The sequence below is a fragment of the Oncorhynchus masou genome, chromosome 13 (assembly GCF_036934945.1).
Source record: "Oncorhynchus masou masou isolate Uvic2021 chromosome 13, UVic_Omas_1.1, whole genome shotgun sequence".
Lineage (NCBI taxonomy): Eukaryota > Metazoa > Chordata > Actinopteri > Salmoniformes > Salmonidae > Oncorhynchus > Oncorhynchus masou.
The window spans coordinates 84,105,998-84,127,577 of NC_088224.1; the positions used below are offsets into that span (position 1 = coordinate 84,105,998).

Sequence of the window (21,580 nt, forward strand, 5' to 3'; positions counted from 1 at the left end):
AGATGAGGACAGATGACATAGCAGAGAGGACATATGGAGATGACAGGGAAGGTTCCCAGGAGACATCACAGATGAGGACAGATGACATAGCAGAGAGGACATATGGAGATGACAGGGAAGGTTCCCAGGAGACATCACACAGGAGATGACAGACATCACACAGATGAGGACAGATGAAGGACATATGGAGATGACAGGGAAGGTTCCCAGGAGACATCACACAGATGAGGACAGATGACATAGCAGAGAGGACATATGGAGATGACAGGGAAGGTTCCCAGGAGACATCACAGATGAGGACAGATGACATAGCAGAGAGGACATATGGAGATGACAGGGAAGGTTCATCTCCCCTGCGCTTCCCTGAGATAAAGAGCCGAGGTCCTCTGCCCTCCTATCAGACGCCAAACTACAAATTCCATTTACAATGGGGATTAAAGCAGGTTCCCTTTAGGCATCATTCCCAAGAATGCATCTTTGGTTGGCAAGGAGCTGAGTCCAGCGAGCAAGTTGAAAAGCTTCAGTTACTGATTATTTATATCAATGTTCCAGCCATTTGATTGAGCTTCTATCAGCTACACAAACTCAACTTCAAAACAAAAACCATTTCAGACTTGGGGCCAAAGTATCAGGTTAACCTCCAATTGGGAAAACAAATTTGACAACCTCCCCTCTAAAGTCTGGGGATGGGCTTGGCTGCCATGGCGATGCTCTCAATGGCACACTCATCAGATCCTGAAGCCCCCCTCACCCCGTCCCCCAGCTGTTCTTCACCACCCAGAACTTCTGACCAGTCATGTGACAGTGGCTGTAGCCCACCAGCAGCACCACGTGGTTGGTCAGCTCCAATGGGTTGTAAAGGAGTGATGGAGGCCCGTGTGGTGGTAGATACCCTCCTTATAGTGCATGAAGTCAGGATACACCTGGAGGAAAAACAGTATGAGGAACACACCTGGCCATTACTCAGAGTTGGCCAATACACAAACTAGCCAACGTGTGTCTCACCTCAAAGGTCACCCCTATGGGACCATGCTTGACCAGTTCCAGCATCATGGCAGACTCAGTGCAACCTCTGTAGAACCCTCCCACGTAGCTGTAGTGGCAGAGACAGCCATTGGGAAGGTCACAAGGGGAATCCTTCCCAACGTACAGATAACAAGACCCCAAAGTCCTGGGTATACTTCACAGTGAGGTAGGGGAAACTACCGTCACAACCTGAGAGGGAGAGCAGTGAGTGTTAGAGACAGGAGAAATGCTCACATCATTAAATTACAATTATGCAGTGTGTATAGGTGCTACCTTGTGAGTACTGGGAGCAGGAGATAACCTGCTGTGGATTGAAGATGGGCGTCTCAGTGTTTGTTTGGATTCTGACACGAGCTGCCAACATGCCCATCGAGGTAAAAGAAAAGCAGCTACCACATGAAGCTGGAGCCGGCAGAGTAGCAGTCAAACCCTGCACGTCACAACCAATCTAAAACTTCTCGGCTATAATCACCACTGTACAAACCAGACCCCCAGTCAAGCAGTCAGTGAATCTTAGTAAACCAATTTTAGCCCCAGGCAGCAACCACACACACACAGCAGTAGGCCTCTGTTAACCTTTCAACAGCACTCCTGAATCCCAGCCCCCTAATTCTCAGACTAGAACACCAACTCACACTTAGGTGAGACAAACATGAGCATTGCCACAGCCAATGTAAATAGAAAGCATAAAGGCCAAGCAGATCACTTGCTTTTCAATATGAGCAACAGTAAAAATGGCACGATGGATGAAAAGTTGCCTTCTAGCCAACCATAGAACTTCAATGTGAAAATAGAGGGGATTATTGGGTACCATAATTATTCTTAGTCAGTGTCTCAGAACATCTATAGAAACCATGAGAATACTCACAGGAGGTCATTGTGAGCGTAGAGGTGTGTGCACAGAGTGAAGGGGTACTGGGACTAGCCTCTTGGCAGTGAAGCAGGCCCAGTTGTTCCCCAGAGAATCATGGAACCAGCCTAGCAGAGTCTGGTCACAGTAGCTGGTCACCTCCGAGCCCTTCTCAGAGTACTGGAACAGAGGAGAAATTGTCACTGCGTGTACACGCATGTGTGTGTTGTGTGGAGACCGATCACATCACATTGAATGTCATCTTCATGGCCCGAATTGAAGATTTAAAAAAATATATTAGTCACCATCATCTTTAAAAGCAAAAGTGCAACAACTTAGATGTTTTATGCAAATGTAGCCATTACCCAGATAAAGTCTTTCAATAAGAATGAGCAGACATGTACTGGCTCATAAAGCCACAAACAATGGGCTTTGAGGAAAGCATCTAGTGGGACAGTATGTCACTGTGCCAAGACAAGTCATCTCTACCATGTAGGAGAAAGAACACTCTCCTGATCCAATAACAGGGAGTCATGTGAACAACTAAGGACTGAATGCAAAACAAAATATTACCCTGAATGAAATAGGCTGTAATTACAGCCCTGAAAGAACATTTGAATCTCAAGCCTGAATGTATCAATAATGTAGTAATTGAGATGAAAGCTGGCCATGCATGTGATGAGCCTGAAACATAGCGCACAAGACAAGTGCATTTCCATGTCTGTCAAAAAGCTTCCAGACCGACAGATCGTAGTATTGTTACCAGTATAAGCTAAACTGTATCCCTGAATAAAAAACAAACACTTGCATCAGCATAACCGAGAGTTTAAACCTACCTTGAAGAAGCCAAAGCACTTGTAGTCGTTGAGGACCACCTCGAAGCCCTGATTGTAGATAAGGGTAAAAAAGCCCGTGTTTCCCAGGTCGTCCACCGCCACAGACAGCTTCTCCAGGTGCACCGTTATCGACTTAACGCTGTCTTTAAACCCAACATACAAACGTTTTGGTAATTACTTATCAATTCAACTTTGGGGCTCTTCTGTATCGCTAACGTAACATTGGGCAGAGGGGAAAATTGTAACAAACATTGCATCAATGATATTGTAACAAAGGCACAGTCAATAGGCTACAAACAAACGCAATATTAGACTACCGAATACCGAGTCAAGTTAACAATGAAGTGTATGTTACATAGCCGGATTAAAAATGTTAAATTCTTCCCTATTTCTAGGAACAAGGCTGCGAGTGTCCCCCCATATCTTACCCATCAGAGAACAGTTGATGCCCTTGTCTTGCCAGCCCTCCGATGCCTGGAACACCCAGGAACCCAACAGATCTTCATAGGTGCAGTTGGCCGGGGTATCAGCCCGGGAGCCCTCCACCCAGAGCAGGAACACACACCATCGCGTCACACCACGCTTCTGTTTACAGAGCTACGCAGAAATTTGAGTCTACGATAACTAGCGAGTGCCCAAGAGCAATAGCCTAAGTAGAAAAAGGTATGCTATATTTCACCTGCTGGACTGGTTGGTGTTGTGTCCTCTACACTCTTATACGTTCACTTCGGTCATACGACCCACTGCAGTTTTCCACGTGACTCGCTGGTTCTTTTTACTTCCAGAGATAAGAGGAGACAAATATGATATATTATATTGGCAATATAGCCGAGGAACCGAACTAACAATGGACATGCATGTCCTCAATGAGCGAAGCCAAGTGAGGTCAGGTGGGACAATTCGAGCCAATGAGAGGGCATATACGCGTGTAAACAACAGGCAAAACGACGTAGTTTTTCCCAGTTGCCGGAATGACACATGAATCCACTTATGTCCGTACATTTTGTAACAGCTAAGACATTACGAAACGTATATCAAATTAGCCGTTATCGTAAAATAAGAATTTGTTTGTAACTTATTTACTAGTTAAATACATTTAAAAAATAAAAAAGTAAAACGTATGTTGACACTCATAGATCTCCATACAAAGGGCTTATCTCACGCGGACAGATTTTGGGAGGAGTAAATCCTCTCGCTTCGCCCTCTTCCTCTGTGGAGGTGATGAGTGAATTGGAAAGGCAACCTTTTGCAAGTGTCGGTAATTGACTTTGGGATGTTCCATGTTAAGGCAAGTCACTTCAATTGGTTTCCAGCTGTGAAGACAACACAAATGTCACTGTTCTTCACATCAGCAACGCTAGTGTGGCTGCCTTTTGAAGTGTTTAATCAGTGAAAGATCAGTGTTTTATTGGATAATGAGAACATCAATTACATGTTTTGTTTTTTAAAGGTTTGTGTGAAAAGGATACTGCGGTGCAGTTCCACCAATGAACCTTTAAAATAATGTTGTTGTAGTGTTCACTACAGTTGAGTGATTTAGCAGGCACTCTTATCCAGAGCAATTAGGGTTAAGCAGTGGTGGAAAAATGATCCAACTGTCATACCTGAGTAAAAGTATAGATACCTTTAATAGAAAATTACCCAGTAAAAATAATACCTGAGTAAAAGTATAGATACCTTTAATAGAAAATTACCCAGTAAAAATAATACCTGAGTAAAAGTATAGATACCTTTAATAGAAAATTACCCAGTAAAAATAATACCTGAGTAAAAGTAGAAAATTAGATACCTGAGTTTAGATACCTTTAATAGAAAATTACCCAGTAAAAATAATACCTGAGTAAAAGTATAGATACCTTAATAGAAAATTACCCAGTAAAAATAATACCTGAGTAAAGTATAGATACATTAATAGAAAATTACCCAGTAAAAATAATACCTGAGTAAAAGTATAGATACCTTTAATAGAAAATTACCCAGTAAAAATAATACCTGAGTAAAAGTATAGATACCTTAATAGAAAATTACCCAGTAAAAATAATACCTGAGTAAAAGTATAGATACCTTTAATAGAAAATTACCCAGTAAAAATAATACCTGAGTAAAAGTATAGATACCTTTAATAGAAAATTACCCAGTAAAAATAATACCTGAGTAAAAGTATAGATACCCAGTAAAAATAATAATAAAAGTATAGATACCTTTAATAGAAAATTACCCAGTAAAAATAATACCTGAGTAAAAGTATAGATACCTTTAATAGAAAATTACCCAGTAAAAATAATACCTGAGTAAAAGTATAGATACCTTTAATAGAAAATTACCCAGTAAAAATAATACCTGAGTAAAAGTATAGATACCTTTAATAGAAAATTACCCAGTTAATAGTAAAAATTACCCAGTAAAAATAATACCTGAGTAAAAGTATAGATACCTTTAATAGAAAATTACCCAGTAAAAATAATACCTGAGTAAAAGTATAGATACCTTTAATAGAAAATTACCCAGTAAAAATAATACCTGAGTAAAAGTATAGATACCTTTAATAGAAAATTACCCAGTAAAAATAATACCTGAGTAAAAGTATAGATACCTTTAATAGAAAATTACCCAGTAGTAAAAATAATACCTTTAATGAAAATTACCCAGTAAAAAGTATAGATACCTTTAATAGAAAATTACCCAGTAAAAATAATACCTGAGTAAAAGTATAGATACCTTTAATAGAAAATTACCCAGTAAAAATAATACCTGAGTAAAAGTATAGATACCTTTAATAGAAAATTACCCAGTAAAAATAATACCTGAGTAAAAGTATAGATACCTTTAATAGAAAATTACCCAGTTAATAGTAAAAGTATAGATACCCAGTAAAAATAATACCTGAGTAAAAGTATAGATACCTTTAATAGTAAAAATTACCCCTTTAAGTAAAAATAATACCTGAGTAAAAGTATAGATACCTTTAATAGAAAATTACCCAGTAAAAATAAAAGTAAAAGTATAGATACCTTTAATAGAAAATTACCCAGTAAAAATAATACCTGAGTAAAAGTATAGATACCTTTAATAGAAAATTACCCAGTAAAAGAAAATTACCCATAAAAATAATACCTGAGTAAAAGTATAGATACCTTTAATAGAAAATTACCCAGTAAAAATAATACCTGAGTAAAAGTATAGATACCTTTAATAGAAAATTACCCAGTAAAAATAATACCTGAGTAAAAGTATAGATACCTTTAATAGAAAATTACCCAGTAAAAATAATACCTGAGTAAAAGTATAGATACCTTTAATAGAAAATTACCCAGTAAAAATAATACCTGAGTAAAAGTATAGATACCTTTAATAGAAAATTACCCAGTAAAAATAATACCTGAGAAAAAAGATACCTTTATAGAAAATACCCAGTAAAAATAATTGAGTAAAATATAGAAAATTACCCAGTAAAAATAATACCTGAGTAAAAGTATAGATACCTTTTACCCAGTAAAAATAGAAAATTACCCAGTAAAAATAATACCTGAGTAAAAGTATAGATACCTGAGTAAAAGTATAGGTACCTTAATAGAAAATTACCCAGTAAAAATAATACCTGAGTAAAAGTATAGATACCTTAAATAGAAAATTACCCAGTAAAAATAATACCTGAGTAAAAGTATAGATACCTTTAATAGAAAATTACCCAGTAAAAATAATAAGTATAAATAATTTCTAATTCCTTATATTAAGTAAAGCAGACGCCACAATTTTCTTGTTTTTAAAATGTACTGATAGCCAGGGGCACACTCCAACACTCAGACATTATTTAAAAAAGATGCATTTGTGTTTAGTGAGTCTGCCAGGCCGGAGGCAGTACGGATGACCACGTGTTCTCTTGATAAGTGTGTGAATTGGACCATTTTCCTGTCCTGTGAAACATTGAAAATGTAATGAGTACTTTGGGTTGTCAGGGAAAATGTATGGAATAAAAAGTACAATAGTTTCTTCAGGAATGTAGTGGAGTAAAATTAAACGTTATCAAAAATATGAATAGTAATGTAAACTACAGATAACCCCAGGGGTGTAAATGTACTTGAGTCGATTTTGGGGGTAAGTGTCTTGCTCAAGGGCACATCAACAGATTTTTCACCAAGTCGGTTCGGGGATTCAAACCAGCAACTTTTCAGTTACTGGCGCAACACGATTAACCACTAGGCTACCTACCTAGGCTATTTATGCCTTATTGGCCATTAAATAGGATAGGGCTGTATAGAATAACACAGCAGGAGTCATAATACCCATAAAACCTAGTGGTCAACAAGGGCTGTGTTTGGTGTAGGCTCATCCTGTCGGGACATTTTGATAACAGTGTAAATCTCTCTAGGACATTAGGATGTGATCATATATTATTTAGAACTTCCTACGTATATATCTGAAGATAATACTTACTGGTGTGTTACAGTAGGCTATGCTTTTGTTCCCCCCCCCCCCCCCCCACACATCCTAATTGAGTGTTTGTCTTCTGAGCTGAATCACACAAGAAAGACCAATCCACAGAATGAGACCCCATCACTCATATTCTTCACCACTTAGTGACAAATTTATGCACAAGCTTTAGGCCTCATCTACACACACACACACACACACACACACACACACACACACACACACACACACACACACACACACACACCAGTGTGTTCCAGATAACTATTATCCACATAAGTGAGAAGAAGCGTGTCTCAACATCTCAGAGCTCAGTCTGGCCTGACCAGCAGTGTTTAATGCTATTAGATGACACCACTGTGACAACCCTCTGCTGTGCTCAGTAACCTGACACACACATTGTCAAATATTAAAACAGAATTGTCTGATGCGCTCAGTTATTGACCAATATAATGAAGTCATACACATAGCCATCGTTAAACACTCAACAGCTCTTACTCTTGCATTAGCAAGGTTGTGTGTGTGTGTGTGTGTGTGTGTGTGTGTGTGTGTGTGTGTGTGTGTGTGTGTGTGTGTGTGTGTGTGTGTGTGTGTGTGTGTGTGTGTGTGTGTGTGTGTGTGTGTGTGTGTGTGTGTGTCGCCAGTCGTTAAAAGGCTTATTTTAGCTGATGGACACTGAAAATATGGGGCCTGAGTCTTGGACAGACACAGTGATTACTGTGGTTACGTCATAGGAGACTGACTCATCTGCTTAACAGACCATAATAAGCACTGATCTGATGGGGGGGAGAGTGCAGGAATTAGTAATATGTGTTATTTTCGCTGTGTGTGCGTTTATGTGTATGAGTGTGTGAGGGTGGTGGTGGGGGGGGCAGAGGAAGAAGAAAGGGAACAGTAGAAGGAAAGCAAGATGGATCCTTTTAAATATGTTATTGAACCATAAACAGATTTGTCTCATTAATCTATACACTCTTAGAAAAGTTGCTATTTAGAAACTTAAAGGTTTTTTTGGCTGACCCCATAGGAGAACCCTTTGAAGAACACTTTTTGGTTGCACTTAAAACCCCCTATAGAAAAGTTCTATAAGACCTTTCTACAGAGGGTTCTAAATGGAAACCAAAATGGTTCTACTACCTGGAACCAAAAAGGGTTCTAACTGGAACCAAAAAGAGTTCTCCTATGGGGGAGAATGCCTTAGGAACGTTTTTTTCTAAGAGTGTACTGTCCAGATAATGATGATCCACACTTCTTTGAAAATATATATAATTTATGAAACCTACAAGCAACACACAACTCAGTTATTATGGTGGGAGATTATAGTACTGTTTTAAATACCTCAATGGACCATTACAAACTATCACTCTCATGCACTTCAGGATATCACGAATATTATGGATATATTGGAACTAGCGGATATATGGAGGCTTAAATATCCTGACCTAGTGAGATATACATTACATGGTGGAGGCTCAATCAACCTAGTCATCTTGACTACTTTCTTATGTCATTCCAAGTGTTGATAGGGGACAGAATGCGGTCGGACCGTCAAATAATTAGCATATACATTACTCTTACAGAATTTCCACGTGGGCGAGGGTATTGGACATTTTATCAAAGCCTACTGGATGACAATTTACTTTTTCCAACATAACATAGGTACAGCAGATCCCCTTATTGTATGGGATACTTTTAAATGTGCCTTTAGAGGCCATGCAATTCAATACTCATATTTCAAACAAAAGCAATTTATGTCAAAATATTTGATTTAGAGGGACTGGCAGTACAGATAGATAATAATAACACCTGAACTAGAGAGGCTCAGAATAAGTTAGATATAAACAAAAAGAACTGGAGGAAATTATTCAAGGGAGATCAGGTGTAATATATTATAACAATAAAGCGAACTGGATGGAATATGGGGAAAAATGCACACATTATGTTTTAATGTTCAACATAGAAATGCTGCCAAAAATGTTACAAATGACGGAGTCAACCATGATTCAACAAACACTATTTAGAAAGAAGAACCTAAGTACTTTAAACATATATTTTTGTTTCAGTCTCCTCCATCTCCACTGAGCAAAGTTAATTGTATTTTCTTATCTTAATAATGTAAAATGAACAGCTGTACAGAAATGTCTTGATGTTATATAAGCCTTTTAGTCCCGGAGAACTCCAGGGCTGGATGGCACACCAGTTGAGGTATAGCAAACCTTTTTGGATGGACTCAGATATCCGTTATTAGCATGTTTTAACCACTCCTATAAAATGGTAGATTATCAGATACTCAACAAGAAGGTCTGACTTCATTATTGCTGAAACAGGATCCAAGTGGTAAATATAAAGATCCAGTCCATTTAAAAAAATTGGAGGCCCTTTACACTTCATTTTTGTGAAGCAAAAATTCTAGCAAAATGCATAGCGCATAAAATGAAGAAAGTATTGTCGGAAATGATGAATCTTAATCAGAAAAGTTTTTTACATCTACAGTACATTGGAGATAATATAAGACAAGTACTGAAAACAATAGGACACTATGAAAAATCTGGGAAACCAGCCTGGTATTCATAGCTGACTTTGAAAAGGTCTTTGATAAAATACGACTGGAATTTATATATAAATGCCTGGACTATTTTAATGTAGGATAATTTCTTATATAATGGCTTTAGTGTTATGTACAGTAACCCCAGGTGAAAATAGTAAATAATGGCTACTTCTCAGAAAGTATTAAGCTGTCAAGAGGAGTAAAACAAGGTTGTCCACATTTGGCATATCTATTTGTTATGGTCATCAAAATGTTAGATATTAAAATCAGATCCAACAATAATCCTAGAAATCCAGGGCTTTAAAACAAAGCTGACAATTCATGTTTTATTTTAAATCCACAATCTGGATCCCTGCACAGCCTCATAAAGGATCTAGATCATTGTTCTAGCCTCTCTGGATCACAATCAAATTATGATAAGTGCACCATATTACATACCGGATCGCAAAAAAATACAACTTTTACATTACTGTGTAGTGTACAAATAAAATGGTCTGAGGGTGAAGTAGGCATACTAGGTATTCATATCCCGAAGGAAAGATGTGATCTCACCACAATGCATTTGAATAGAAAGTTAGTAAAATAGATACGATCTTGCTACCATGGAAAGGACAATACTATTTGTGGAAAAATCACCCTGATTAACTCTTTAGTCATATCCACGTTGACCTATTTCCTTATGGCCCTGCTTACACCTAACTTGTTTTTGAAATGATATGAGCAAAAAATATTCCACTTTATTTGTAACGACAAGCCAGATAAAAGTAAACGGGTCTAATTATATAATAATTAATAATTAATTAAAGACCAGAATTGGTTAGAGAAAATTGTGAGGACTAAAAAAGTACACCAGTTTAATTTAAGGACCAAAAATTTGACAGCTGTGCCATACAGGTAACCAAATAGTTGTGAAGAGATTTTCAAGGTACCAATTCCTTGGCACATGGTTTATGAAATGTTACACGAAATTACGCCTGATTCAAAACTTAGTTTTTCAAATTAAATTATTATACAGTATTCTTGCAACTAATAAAATGTTATTGAGATTTATATATATATATATATATATGTAACAGGTGTGAAATTGTGAAATGGCTAGCTAGTTAGCGGGGTGCGCGCTAATAGCGTTTCAATCGGTGATGTCACTCACTCTGAGACGTTGAATTAGTTGTTTCCTTTGCTCTGCAAGAGCCGTGGCTTCTGTGGAGCGATAGGCAACAATGTTAAGTGGGAGGCAGTTGTTGATGTGTGCAGAGGGTCCCTGATGTATGCAGAGGGTCCCTGGTTCGAGCCCAGGTTGGGGTGAGGAGAGGGACAGAAGCAACACTGTTACATTAATGCTGTTAACCCGGATCACAGTTACTGTGGAAAAGAAGGAGGTCAAAGGGGGGTGAGTGTAACCGGTGTGAAATGGCTAGCTAGTTAGCGGGTTGCGTGCTAATAGCGTTTCAATTGGTGAAATCACTCGCTCTGAGACCTTGAAGTAGTTGTTTCTCTTGCTGCTTTTCTGGAGCGATAAGTAACAATGCTTTGTGGGAGGCAGTTGTTAATGTGTGCAGAGGTTCCCTGGTTCTTGCCCAGGTTGGGGTGAGGAGAGGGACGGAAGCAACACTGTTACATTGATCCTGTTGACCCGGATCACTGGTTGCTGCAGAAAAGGAGGAGATCAGAGGGGGGTTTATTGTAACCGGTGTGAAATGGCTAGCTAGTTTACAGCAACACTGTTACATACTGTGTAAATATGCAGTGGGGAGAACAAGTATTTGCAGGTTTTCCTACTTACAAAGCATGTAGAGGTCTGTAATTTTTTTATCATAGGTACACTTCAACTGTGAGAGACGGAATCTAAAACAAAAATCCAGAAAATCACATTGTATGATTTTTAAGTAATTAATTTGCATTTTATTGCGCACAGCGCAATAATATATATTTGCAACATCTCTATATCTCTCTATCTCTGAAGACCTCCCCTCAACCCCTCCTATTTTGGCATTAATACGTGTCACATATCAGTTTGCAAACAATGTAAAAAAATATATATATCAATGAGTTAATAAAGCTGCATACAAACATTTTTAGAGTAAGGCAGCTCCAAAATGCAGGTTTCAGCCTTCAGCTTTCTGTGGTGGGGCAAGACAGCAGAAAATACGGAGCGTTGCGCCGTGATTGGCTCAGTGTTCTGTCACTCATGGGGACACTATGTCACCGCCAAGTCTAAGTTTAGAGCTAGAACATTTAGGGTTACATTAGAAGTGCCCATCCAAAAAGACTCAAGGTCATTGGTCACAGATAAAATGACGTCAAATCACATTATATCTACAATAAGCTTTGATTTGACTGATCATGCCAACATCATACTTAGCTCGCAGTCATCATCATGAATCAAGTCGACAATCTACTGGCAAATCCTTTTTCATCCTTGTCCAATGAATCAAAATAATGAAGAGAAATTATATATAAAACGTATCAGTGCTCATCGGCCGTGGTTTGGAAGGAATCAGTGGCTAACTGCAAGCATTTGCAAAACAATCATTAGGCTGCTATTCAGTGGAGTGGCTGTGTGGCCCTAAGTCTAACATGCTGACCAGACCTAAACATGCTGACCAGACCTAAACATGCTGACCAGACCTAAACATGCTGACCAGACCTAAACATGCTGACCAGACCTAAACATGCTGACCAGACCGGACACGTTGCGTGCGTGAGCGGCGCAAAATACATGTAGAAATCCATGTTATCCAATTATCGCACCAACGAGCGTCTGCAAGTCCTGCCTCTCCCATCTCCTCATTGGTTTACAGAAGCAGGTACCCACGTGCCATCTCCTAATTGGTTGTACCCATGTGTGTGACTGAATGATGAACTGTTGCCGGTTGTCGTGGTAAAACTGAATGTTTAGATGCCAATCGCCATATAAGTTAAACAATGAAAAGGCATGGAAGGAGGAGAGATGACTAAAAACGATTCAATTGGCCGTTTTATGTGTGGATTATTTGTCGGAGTAGAGGACCTTGTGCATTTCAGGTAAAATAACAACTCAATGTTTATATCCCAGGACAAATTAGCTAGCAGCAGCAAGCTAACTAAATAGGACAAATTAGCTAGTAAGTGCAAGCTAACTAGCTAAATTGCCATACATGTTTAATGCTTTTTGACCTGTCCCCAAATTAATGTCATTGGTTCAGAGTTTGCTTTGATATTTTAACCTGCGTGTAGTGATCGCGTTTGGTGTAGAGGGACAAAATAAATTTATGCACGATGGTGCACGCGCGCAGCCGGTTTGGGTTCCGTGTAAGATTAAGGGTGTCTTATCCTAGTTTAAAATTATAAACATTCAACTTCAGCCATGCTGTCAGTGAAGCATGATTTCTGCCGTGCTCAAATCAGTTATTAACTCGGAACTGCAAAATCTGACTTTAGTGAGTTCAAGACAACTGGGAACTCGGGAAAAACGAGCAACGACTGGAAAAATACATTTTGAACGGTCATCCAACTCAGATGGGAACTCGGGCCTCTTTCTTGAGCTACGACCTGAAGGTCACTGATGTCATCTTGATTCAACCTTGTTTTTCTTCTAGTTCCTAGTTGTCTTGAACACCATAAATCCAGAGAATGCCAGACTTTGATGGCAAATTTTTATGACAAAATTTGCCCACGAAGGACCCGCCGCGCCACCTTCCTGTCCAAGTGAGGACAGCACAACAAGGTGAGTCAAAAAAGGTATTGTATGCTGCTGCATAAATGATGTAATATGCCAGGCAGATATGTACTGTAGCTAAGCTGTTAGTAGCCCATGTGCCTCACCCCAATCATTTGGTCTATTTTCACCTCTTAATTTTTCCTACTGTTCTGACTTGGTGGTGCACATGTAGCTATAACCTGTTTTTTAGAAATGTAATCATAGAATATTGTAAGAGCTTTCATTGTCTGCTTATATGCCCCCTTCATTTATCATACGGTTCTGACTTAGTGTACAGGGATAGTGTAAGAACTCCCCATGTTCTGAATTCTGTTCCTGTACATTTCAAAAGTGCTGAACAAATAGTTATATTGACTACTTCCGTCCTAGCTCGCTTGATTAATGACTTAATCAAAATTACAAAATTGTCTCATATCCGCTTGTTGTCCCCTTATGCCATAGTTTGTACATCTCAATTGTCAGTACACACCACATTTGTTTAAGCAAGTCAGCCATTCATCTATGTTTTTTTTGAAGGCAGTAAATGAGGCTGTGTGAACTGTTTCGCTGCCGGACAAGGCTCCGCTGATAGCCAGGTGTAGCAGTGGTATGGTGCTGGGACCCCTGTTGGAACTCTGCTGTTGGGAGAGCTTTATGTAGGCCCTAACAGTTTGTGCGTACCGTTTGCCACCGTTATAGTGCAGTTAATGTATTGTTTAATGTTGTGTTGTGTAGCGGCTTTGCTGGCATGCATCCCACTTTTTTTTGGCCCCTGCAAGATTGACATACTAAAATGAGACCAGAGTATCTTGTTTTTTATGGTCTGAGAGTCCTTTAAGTGCCTTTTGGCAAACTCCAAGCGAGCTGTCATGTTAATGACAAGTCGCTTCCGTCTGGCCACTGTGCCATAAAGGTCTGATTGGTTGAGTGCTGCAGAGATGGTTATCCTTCTGGAAGGTTCTCCCATCTCCACAGAGGAACTCTGGAGCTCTGTCAGAGTGACCATCGGGTTATTGGTCACCTGCCTGACCAAGGCCCTCTACCCCGATTACTCAGTTTGGCCAGGCGGCCAGCTCTAGGAAGAGTCTTTGGTGGTTCCAAGCTTCTTCCATTTAAGAATAATGGAGGCCACTGTTCTTGGGGACCTTCAATGCTGCATAAATGTTTTGGTACCCTTCCACAGATCCGAAACAATCCTGTCTCAGAGCTCTACGTACATTTCCTTCGGCCTCATGGATTGGTTCTTGCTTTGACATGCACTGTCAGCTGTGGAACCTTATATAGACAGGTGTGTGCCTTTTCCAAATCATGTCCAATCAATTGAATTTACCACAGGTGGACTCAAATCAAGTTGTAGAAACATCTCAATGATGGTCAATGATGATCAACAGGTTTGAATAATTATGTAAATGAGCAATTTCTGTCTTTTATTTTAAATACATTTTCAAAAATGTCTAAAACCCTGTTTTCACTTTGTCATTATGGGGTATTGTGTGTAGATTGATGAAGGATTTTTTCTTTAATTGAATCCATTTTATAATAATAAGGCTGTAATGTAACAATATATGAAGAATGTCAAGGGGTCTGAATACTTTCCGAATGCAATGTAAATATAGGGGATTGGAAATGATGCAGACAATTACATTGATGGAAACTACAATCTATTTGCCATATTAAAGCTGATCTACCCCCTAAAAAAATATCACAAATAAATGACAGAGAGAGAGGGAGAATTCAGAGGCCGATACCCTCTGATGATCAAAATCCCGAAAAGAGGCGTTAAATTCTACAACCACCGAAAAGGAAGCGATTCCCAAACCTTCCATAACAAAGTCATCACCTTCAGAGATATGAACCTGATGAAGAGTCCTCTAAGCAAGCTTGTCCTAGGGCTCTGTTCACAAACACAAACAGACCCCACAGAGCCCCAGGACAGCAACACAATTTGACCAAACCAAATCACGAGTTAAAGAATTAACAAAGAAACTGAGCAAACTAGAAGGTTATTTGGCCCTAAACAGAGATTACACAGTGGCAGAATACCTGACCACTGTGACTGACCCAAAATGAAGGACTGTTTACAGACTCAATGAGTATGGCCTTGCTATTGAGAAAGGCTGCTGTAGGCAGACATGGATCTCAAGAGAAGACAGACTATGTGCACACTGCCCACAAAACGAGGCGGAAACTGAGCTCCACTTCCTAACCTCCTGCCCAATGTGTGACCAGAGACACATTAGAGACACATATTTCCCTCAGATTACACAGATCCACAAAGAATTTGAAAACAAATCCAATTTTGATAAACTCCCATATCTACTGGGTGAAATACCACAGTGTGCCATAATAGCAGCAAGATTTGTGACCTGTTGCCACAATAAAAGGGCAACCAGTGAAGAACAAACACCATTGTAAATCCAACCCATATTTATGTTGATTTATTGTCCCCTTTGTAGTTTAACTATTTGCACATTGTTACAACACTGCATAGAGCCCTTTATTCTTTTTGAACTTTGTGTAAGGTATACTGTTCATTTTTAATTGTTTATTTAACTTTTGTTTATTATCTACTTCACTTGCTTTGACAATGTAAACATGTGTTCCCCATGCCAATAAAGCCACTTGAATTGAAGAGAGAGAGAGAGAGAGAGAGAGAGAGAGAGAGAGAGAGAGAGAACAAAGTTGAATAGGTCAAGCTAAAGGCCAAGCTCGCCATCTCTAATGGAACAACCACGTGACCAAGCAACCATATGAAATGACAATGTGCTGCTCCACAGGACAAAAGGGAAAAGGACATTCTCTTTAGTCAGCTGGTTACTGTCGAGAGAGAGAGAGAGAGAGTTGGGGGGAAAGAGAGAGAGGGAGAGAGAGAAAAAGAGGGAAAGAGAGAGGGAAAGAGGGAAAGAGAGAGAGAGAGAGAGGGAAAGAATGTTAACTGACCACCCTTTGAAGCTCCATGTTACCATGGTGATACCTCTGTCTGGCAAAGGGAGGACATTAAAACTCTACTCACTTTAGTTTCACTCCTGGTTCAATGAAATCCACAGAACCATCCACCTTGAACCTCACAGAGACACAAACACACAGACCTGATCCTACCTCTGTGTTATCGTTTTCAATATTTTCCCCAGTGTATGTGAGCAAGAGATAGAGAATGTATCCGTGTTATCGTTTTTCAATATTTTCCCCAGTGTATGTGAGCGAGAGATATATAGAGAATGTGTCTATGTTATTGTGAGATTGTGCCACTGCTTGCGGTTCACTGCAAGGCTACTACCTCCATAAAACTCTCTCAATTTAATTTACAACGTAATTTGTCAAAATGTGCCAGTTGGTGGCGGTAGCCATGATTTAATCCAGAAACAGATCATTCTGGCTGCTCAGAGCTCTCCAAAATGTCTGATTGTCTGATTGTGAGTTTAAATGGAAACAAGATAAGATTAAACCGATTGCTCCAGCAGACCCGGCCTTATGACGCGTGCCCAAAGCAGATATGACACACACACACCTAAACCCATGCTACAGATGACACACACACACATAAAACCATACTACAGCACATCTCGCCTACACAATTTACAACATAAGCCCCATCTGACAACACAAAACCCTCCAATACATGCTGTTTGCATAAGAACACTCTAATTTTAGATATGATACATGTGAAGAATGTGCAGTATGATGTGGGTGGTTTGGGACTTGGAATTCACTATGACTCTGACTGTACATAGCAACAAGATCCTCTGGAGACAATCAATAGCTGGATTCAATCAATAGCTGGATTCAATCAACAGCTGGAGTCAATCAATGAGAACAGTAAAATGAAGGGTTCTTTATTCTGATTGCCATGTGTGAAATCAAGGCCAGGATTCAATCCGATCTCGGTATTGTATTTGCTGCGGTTGCCATGAACATTGACTTTAAAATGTACTTTGTGGACAAAGCGCTAATGGATTGAATCCCAGCCTAAGTTCCTACAGTATTGCAGTAATGTCCACAAATGAGGTATGATATTTCTTTGCTTTACTGTACTAATATGTTCCCAGGGAGTTTGTCCCCAGGATGTGATCCTCAGGTCATGACCTTTGCTTTCAGCCCCCCACCCCACTACAATTCCCTCATGCTGAATCCATGTGTGAGAGAGAGAAACAGAGGGAGGAGAGAGAGGAAGAGAAGGGAAGATAGAGGAAGGGGGAGGAGAGAGGAAGAGAGCATAGTATTTGCATTGCCTTCCATAATGTCTACTAAATTGAATTAAAGTATTTAAGGCTGATTCATTGTGGGCCAATAAAGTCCTTTAATGGCTGGGATGTCATGGTGACTGATTATGAGGGTTTGTTGATCAGTCTGTTTGGATGAGTGGCTGAAATATCAGAGCTGATCATTGGCCACAGCTCAGACTATCTCAGCCAATCCACAGCTCCGACTATCTCAGCCAATCCAAAGACCGTTTCTTATGAAATAACAGTTGAGTCTTGCAGTAGGACATTACAATATGAGGCGTGGGTGTACATTCCAGGTTTTTAATAATGATTCAGAAGGTACTCTGCAGTACATTTACACAATGATTTAGCAATGGCAAGAAAACGAAAGCAAAAACTGGCCACGTTTCCTACCTTACATAGCACAGGCCAGTGGATCCCAAACCTTTGTGACCCACCTCAGCCCAGCTGGGAACAAGAGTAAGGACCCCGGCCCACCGTTTGGAAAACACTGCTCTGTCAGCTGGACTCCACACTCCTCCAAAAATAAATATATTTCTAAATAGCTGTTACCATATGTTCTCACGTTTTACAAAGCTGAATGAAACGACTAAATATATCAACAGAAACCATCTCCAATATCATAGCGATAGCATCATGTTACATTCTACACTTCTTCACGCCAGAGAAAGCAGCTAAACCTGAAACCAAACCCAAAGCCCACTAAGTTAGGAGAGCAACAGACACGGTTGGTTATCAGATGTTATACAACGGGTGGGTCTAATACTGAATGCTGATTGGTTAAAGCGCATTCCAGCCGGTGTCTATTCCACAAGTTATCACCGGCTAAATCTATGATGTTAAAATGCCTATTTACTCTGTTCCATCTGACTCTGCAGTCCACTGTCTCATCAGCCCAGCCAGGCAACTTATAACCTGGATCTCCACTATAAAAAGCATCTAGACATTATCTCACATTTCTTTTAGACTAACATTTAGTTTTCAACAGTGGAGATTTGTCTAAACCTTGCTGAGACGGACAGGCAGCGTTTCTCAGCCAGTCGAAGTCATAAATCAGCTGGCATCATTTTTATGGATATATACAAAGAAATGTCAACTGGAAAAAGGTCAAATTAAACAAAGTGCAACTAGTTTGCCGTCTTTCCAGCTTCAGTGTTTGAAGTGATTGTGTTAGCTGTGTTGTTGGCTAGCTCCTCTGAACAACAGTGACCTGAGGAGAGAGCACATATGTCAGGTGGAATCATGCATCATTAGCTCATTCAGTTTGAAGTGATTGTGTTAGCTGTGTTGTTGGCTAGCTCCTCTGAACAACAGTGTCCCGAGGAGAGAGGACATATGTCAGGTGGAATCATGCATCATTAGCTCATTCAGTTTGAAGTGATTGTGTTAGCTGTGTTGTTGGCTAGCTCCTCTGAACAACAGTGTCCCGAGGAGAGAGGACATATGTCAGGTGAAATCATGCATCATTAGCTCATTCAGTTTGAAGTGATTGTGTTGGCTGTGTTGTTGGCTAGCTCCTCTGAACAACAGTGACCTGAGGAGAGAGCAAATATGCCAGGTGAAATCATGCATCATTAGCTCATTCAGTTTAAAGTGATTGTGTTGGCTGTGTTGTTGGCTAGCTCCTCTGAACAACAGTGTCCTGAGGAGAGAGCACATATGTCAGGTGAAATCATGCATCATTAGCTCATTCAGTTTAAAGTGATTGTGTTGGCTGTGTTGTTGGCTAGCTCCTCTGAACAACAGTGTCCCGAGGAGAGAGGACATATGTCAGGTGAAATCATGCATCATTAGCTCATTCAGTTTGAAGTGATTGTGTTGGCTGTGTTGTTGGCTAGCTCCTCTGAACAACAGTGACCTGAGGAGAGAGCAAATATGCCAGGTGAAATCATGCATCATTAGCTCATTCAGTTTAAAGTGATTGTGTTGGCTGTGTTGTTGGCTAGCTCCTCTGAACAACAGTGACCTGAGGAGAGAGCAAATATGCCAGGTGAAATCATGCATCATTAGCTCATTCAGTTTAAAGTGATTGTGTTGGCTGTGTTGTTGGCTAGCTCCTCTGAACAACAGTGTCCCGAGGAGAGAGCACATATGTCAGGTGAAATCATGCATCATTAGCTCATTCAGTTTGAAGTGATTGTGTTGGCTGTGTTGTTGGCTAGCTCCTCTGAACAACAGTGTCCTGAGGAGAGAGGACATTTTCCATGCGAGGTGAAATCACGCTTCATTAGCTCATTGTTATGAATGTATCCAAATAAATGTCACAAGAAAACAGATTATGCAAATGCAGATACTGTTGTTATTCTTTTTGATGTTTAATGTGACTGTGAGTTAGCTGTTGTTGGCTAGCTAGAAAGCAAGGGATAAGAATGTTGCCATCCAGTATAGCAATGGAACATTTAGAACAAAAAGACTGAACATCTGGGTCACGTCTCTGGCAACCGAACCAATAGAACGAACGACTAGCGGGCTTGGGTAGCAACACTAGATATCTGTCGGTACCACATCTTGTGGAAGGATGAAATAGTATGAATGAATTCATCAAAATAATTTTTTAATGCAAATATGTCAATCATTATTTGAATATGTTGGTAACCCGTTGTATAAAAGTGATGATCCCTCAAAGTCGGTGTTTGGAGGAGATATTGGTACAGTTTTCCGGCCCTCGACTTCATCTCGGACACCTGTGCCAATATATCCTCCAATCACAGGCTTCTCTGGCATTATCACTTAAATGTCTCAGCAGTAAACATTGTCTATAGAGATTCTAGCACTGAGTGAAGGAGCTTGGTATCAGAGCAATATATTTAGAATGTTGGGCCAACATTTACAATTTTGAATATTGTTCTAATTCTAGACATACAGTTACATAGCAATATTTAAATATTCCCCATGTGACGTTAATTGGGAGCTAACATGGCTGCCATAGAATGTTGAAGTGTCACGTAAATGCATCTTAATGCAGAATCCCCTGTAAATACATGGCTCTGGTAAGTATGAATAAAACCATGAGAACAGTCTGTGGAGTGTGGACAGTGTCAGTGTGCATCTCTCCTCTCATCTTAGCTCTCTGTCAGTGAACAATGATGGGTAACATCTTGACAGAGGAGAAATGCACAGACCATAGTGCTGCATTCACAAAATTTGCTGTCCAGTTAGGAATAGTGCAGATAGCAATTCCCTCACATGCATTCCATATCCACACATGAATTATTGAGCTGCCTAGCCTTTGTTTATTGGAATTCTACATAGTTCATCACCATTTCTCCTGAAATCACAAAGCTAGCACAAATATATGGTGATAAGGTTGTTGTATAATCATCACGAAGTGATTCAACAACATAAACTGGATCATCTCAAGTTAGCAGTACGAACATAAACATCACTATAATTCTAGGCAACATTCATCACCTTATTGACATCTCTAATGAACATAGAATGTCATCAATGAAAGGACTGTATTTTCCCAAACATAGAATCTCTATCATTAAGGTTATCGTCTTAGTCTTGACTATGGGAGAAAAAAGATGTATAATAATTTAGGAATGTCATTTTTTTCTCAAATTCTTTGATTTGTTGTCACGACTCCCATCGAAGGTGTCTCCCCTGCCTGTTCGGGCGGCGCTCGGCGGTCTACTAGACGCCACTGATCCCTTTTTCCTTTTCTGTTAGTTTAGTCTTATTAGTTGCACCTGTTCCTTTTTCTCTTTCTTGATTTGTGTCTATTTAAGCCTGTTAGGCCCGCTTAGGTTTCTGCGGGAGTATTTTGTTCTCTGTCGGTTGTGGATGTGTTCTCGTTGTTTTCTCCGGACTGTTTGTTCTGTGTTTGGGCTGGTCAGTGTTATACCCCTGTATTTAGGGGGACCGTTGTTGTGCCAGAGAATAAATCTTTAAAATCACCGAACCCTCTGCTCTCCACGCCTGACTCCTACCCACCACTCCTAGTAACCCCTCTGCTCTCCATGCCTGAGTCCTACCCACCACTCCTAG

General features: G+C 39.8%; 1 pseudogene; it reads right to left on the bottom strand.

The window, feature by feature from the left end:
* Positions 1-279: 279 nt before the first annotated feature.
* Positions 280-20,314, bottom strand: LOC135553453 (dipeptidyl peptidase 1-like; annotated as a pseudogene).
* Between the last annotated feature and the right edge of the window lie 1,266 nt (positions 20,315-21,580).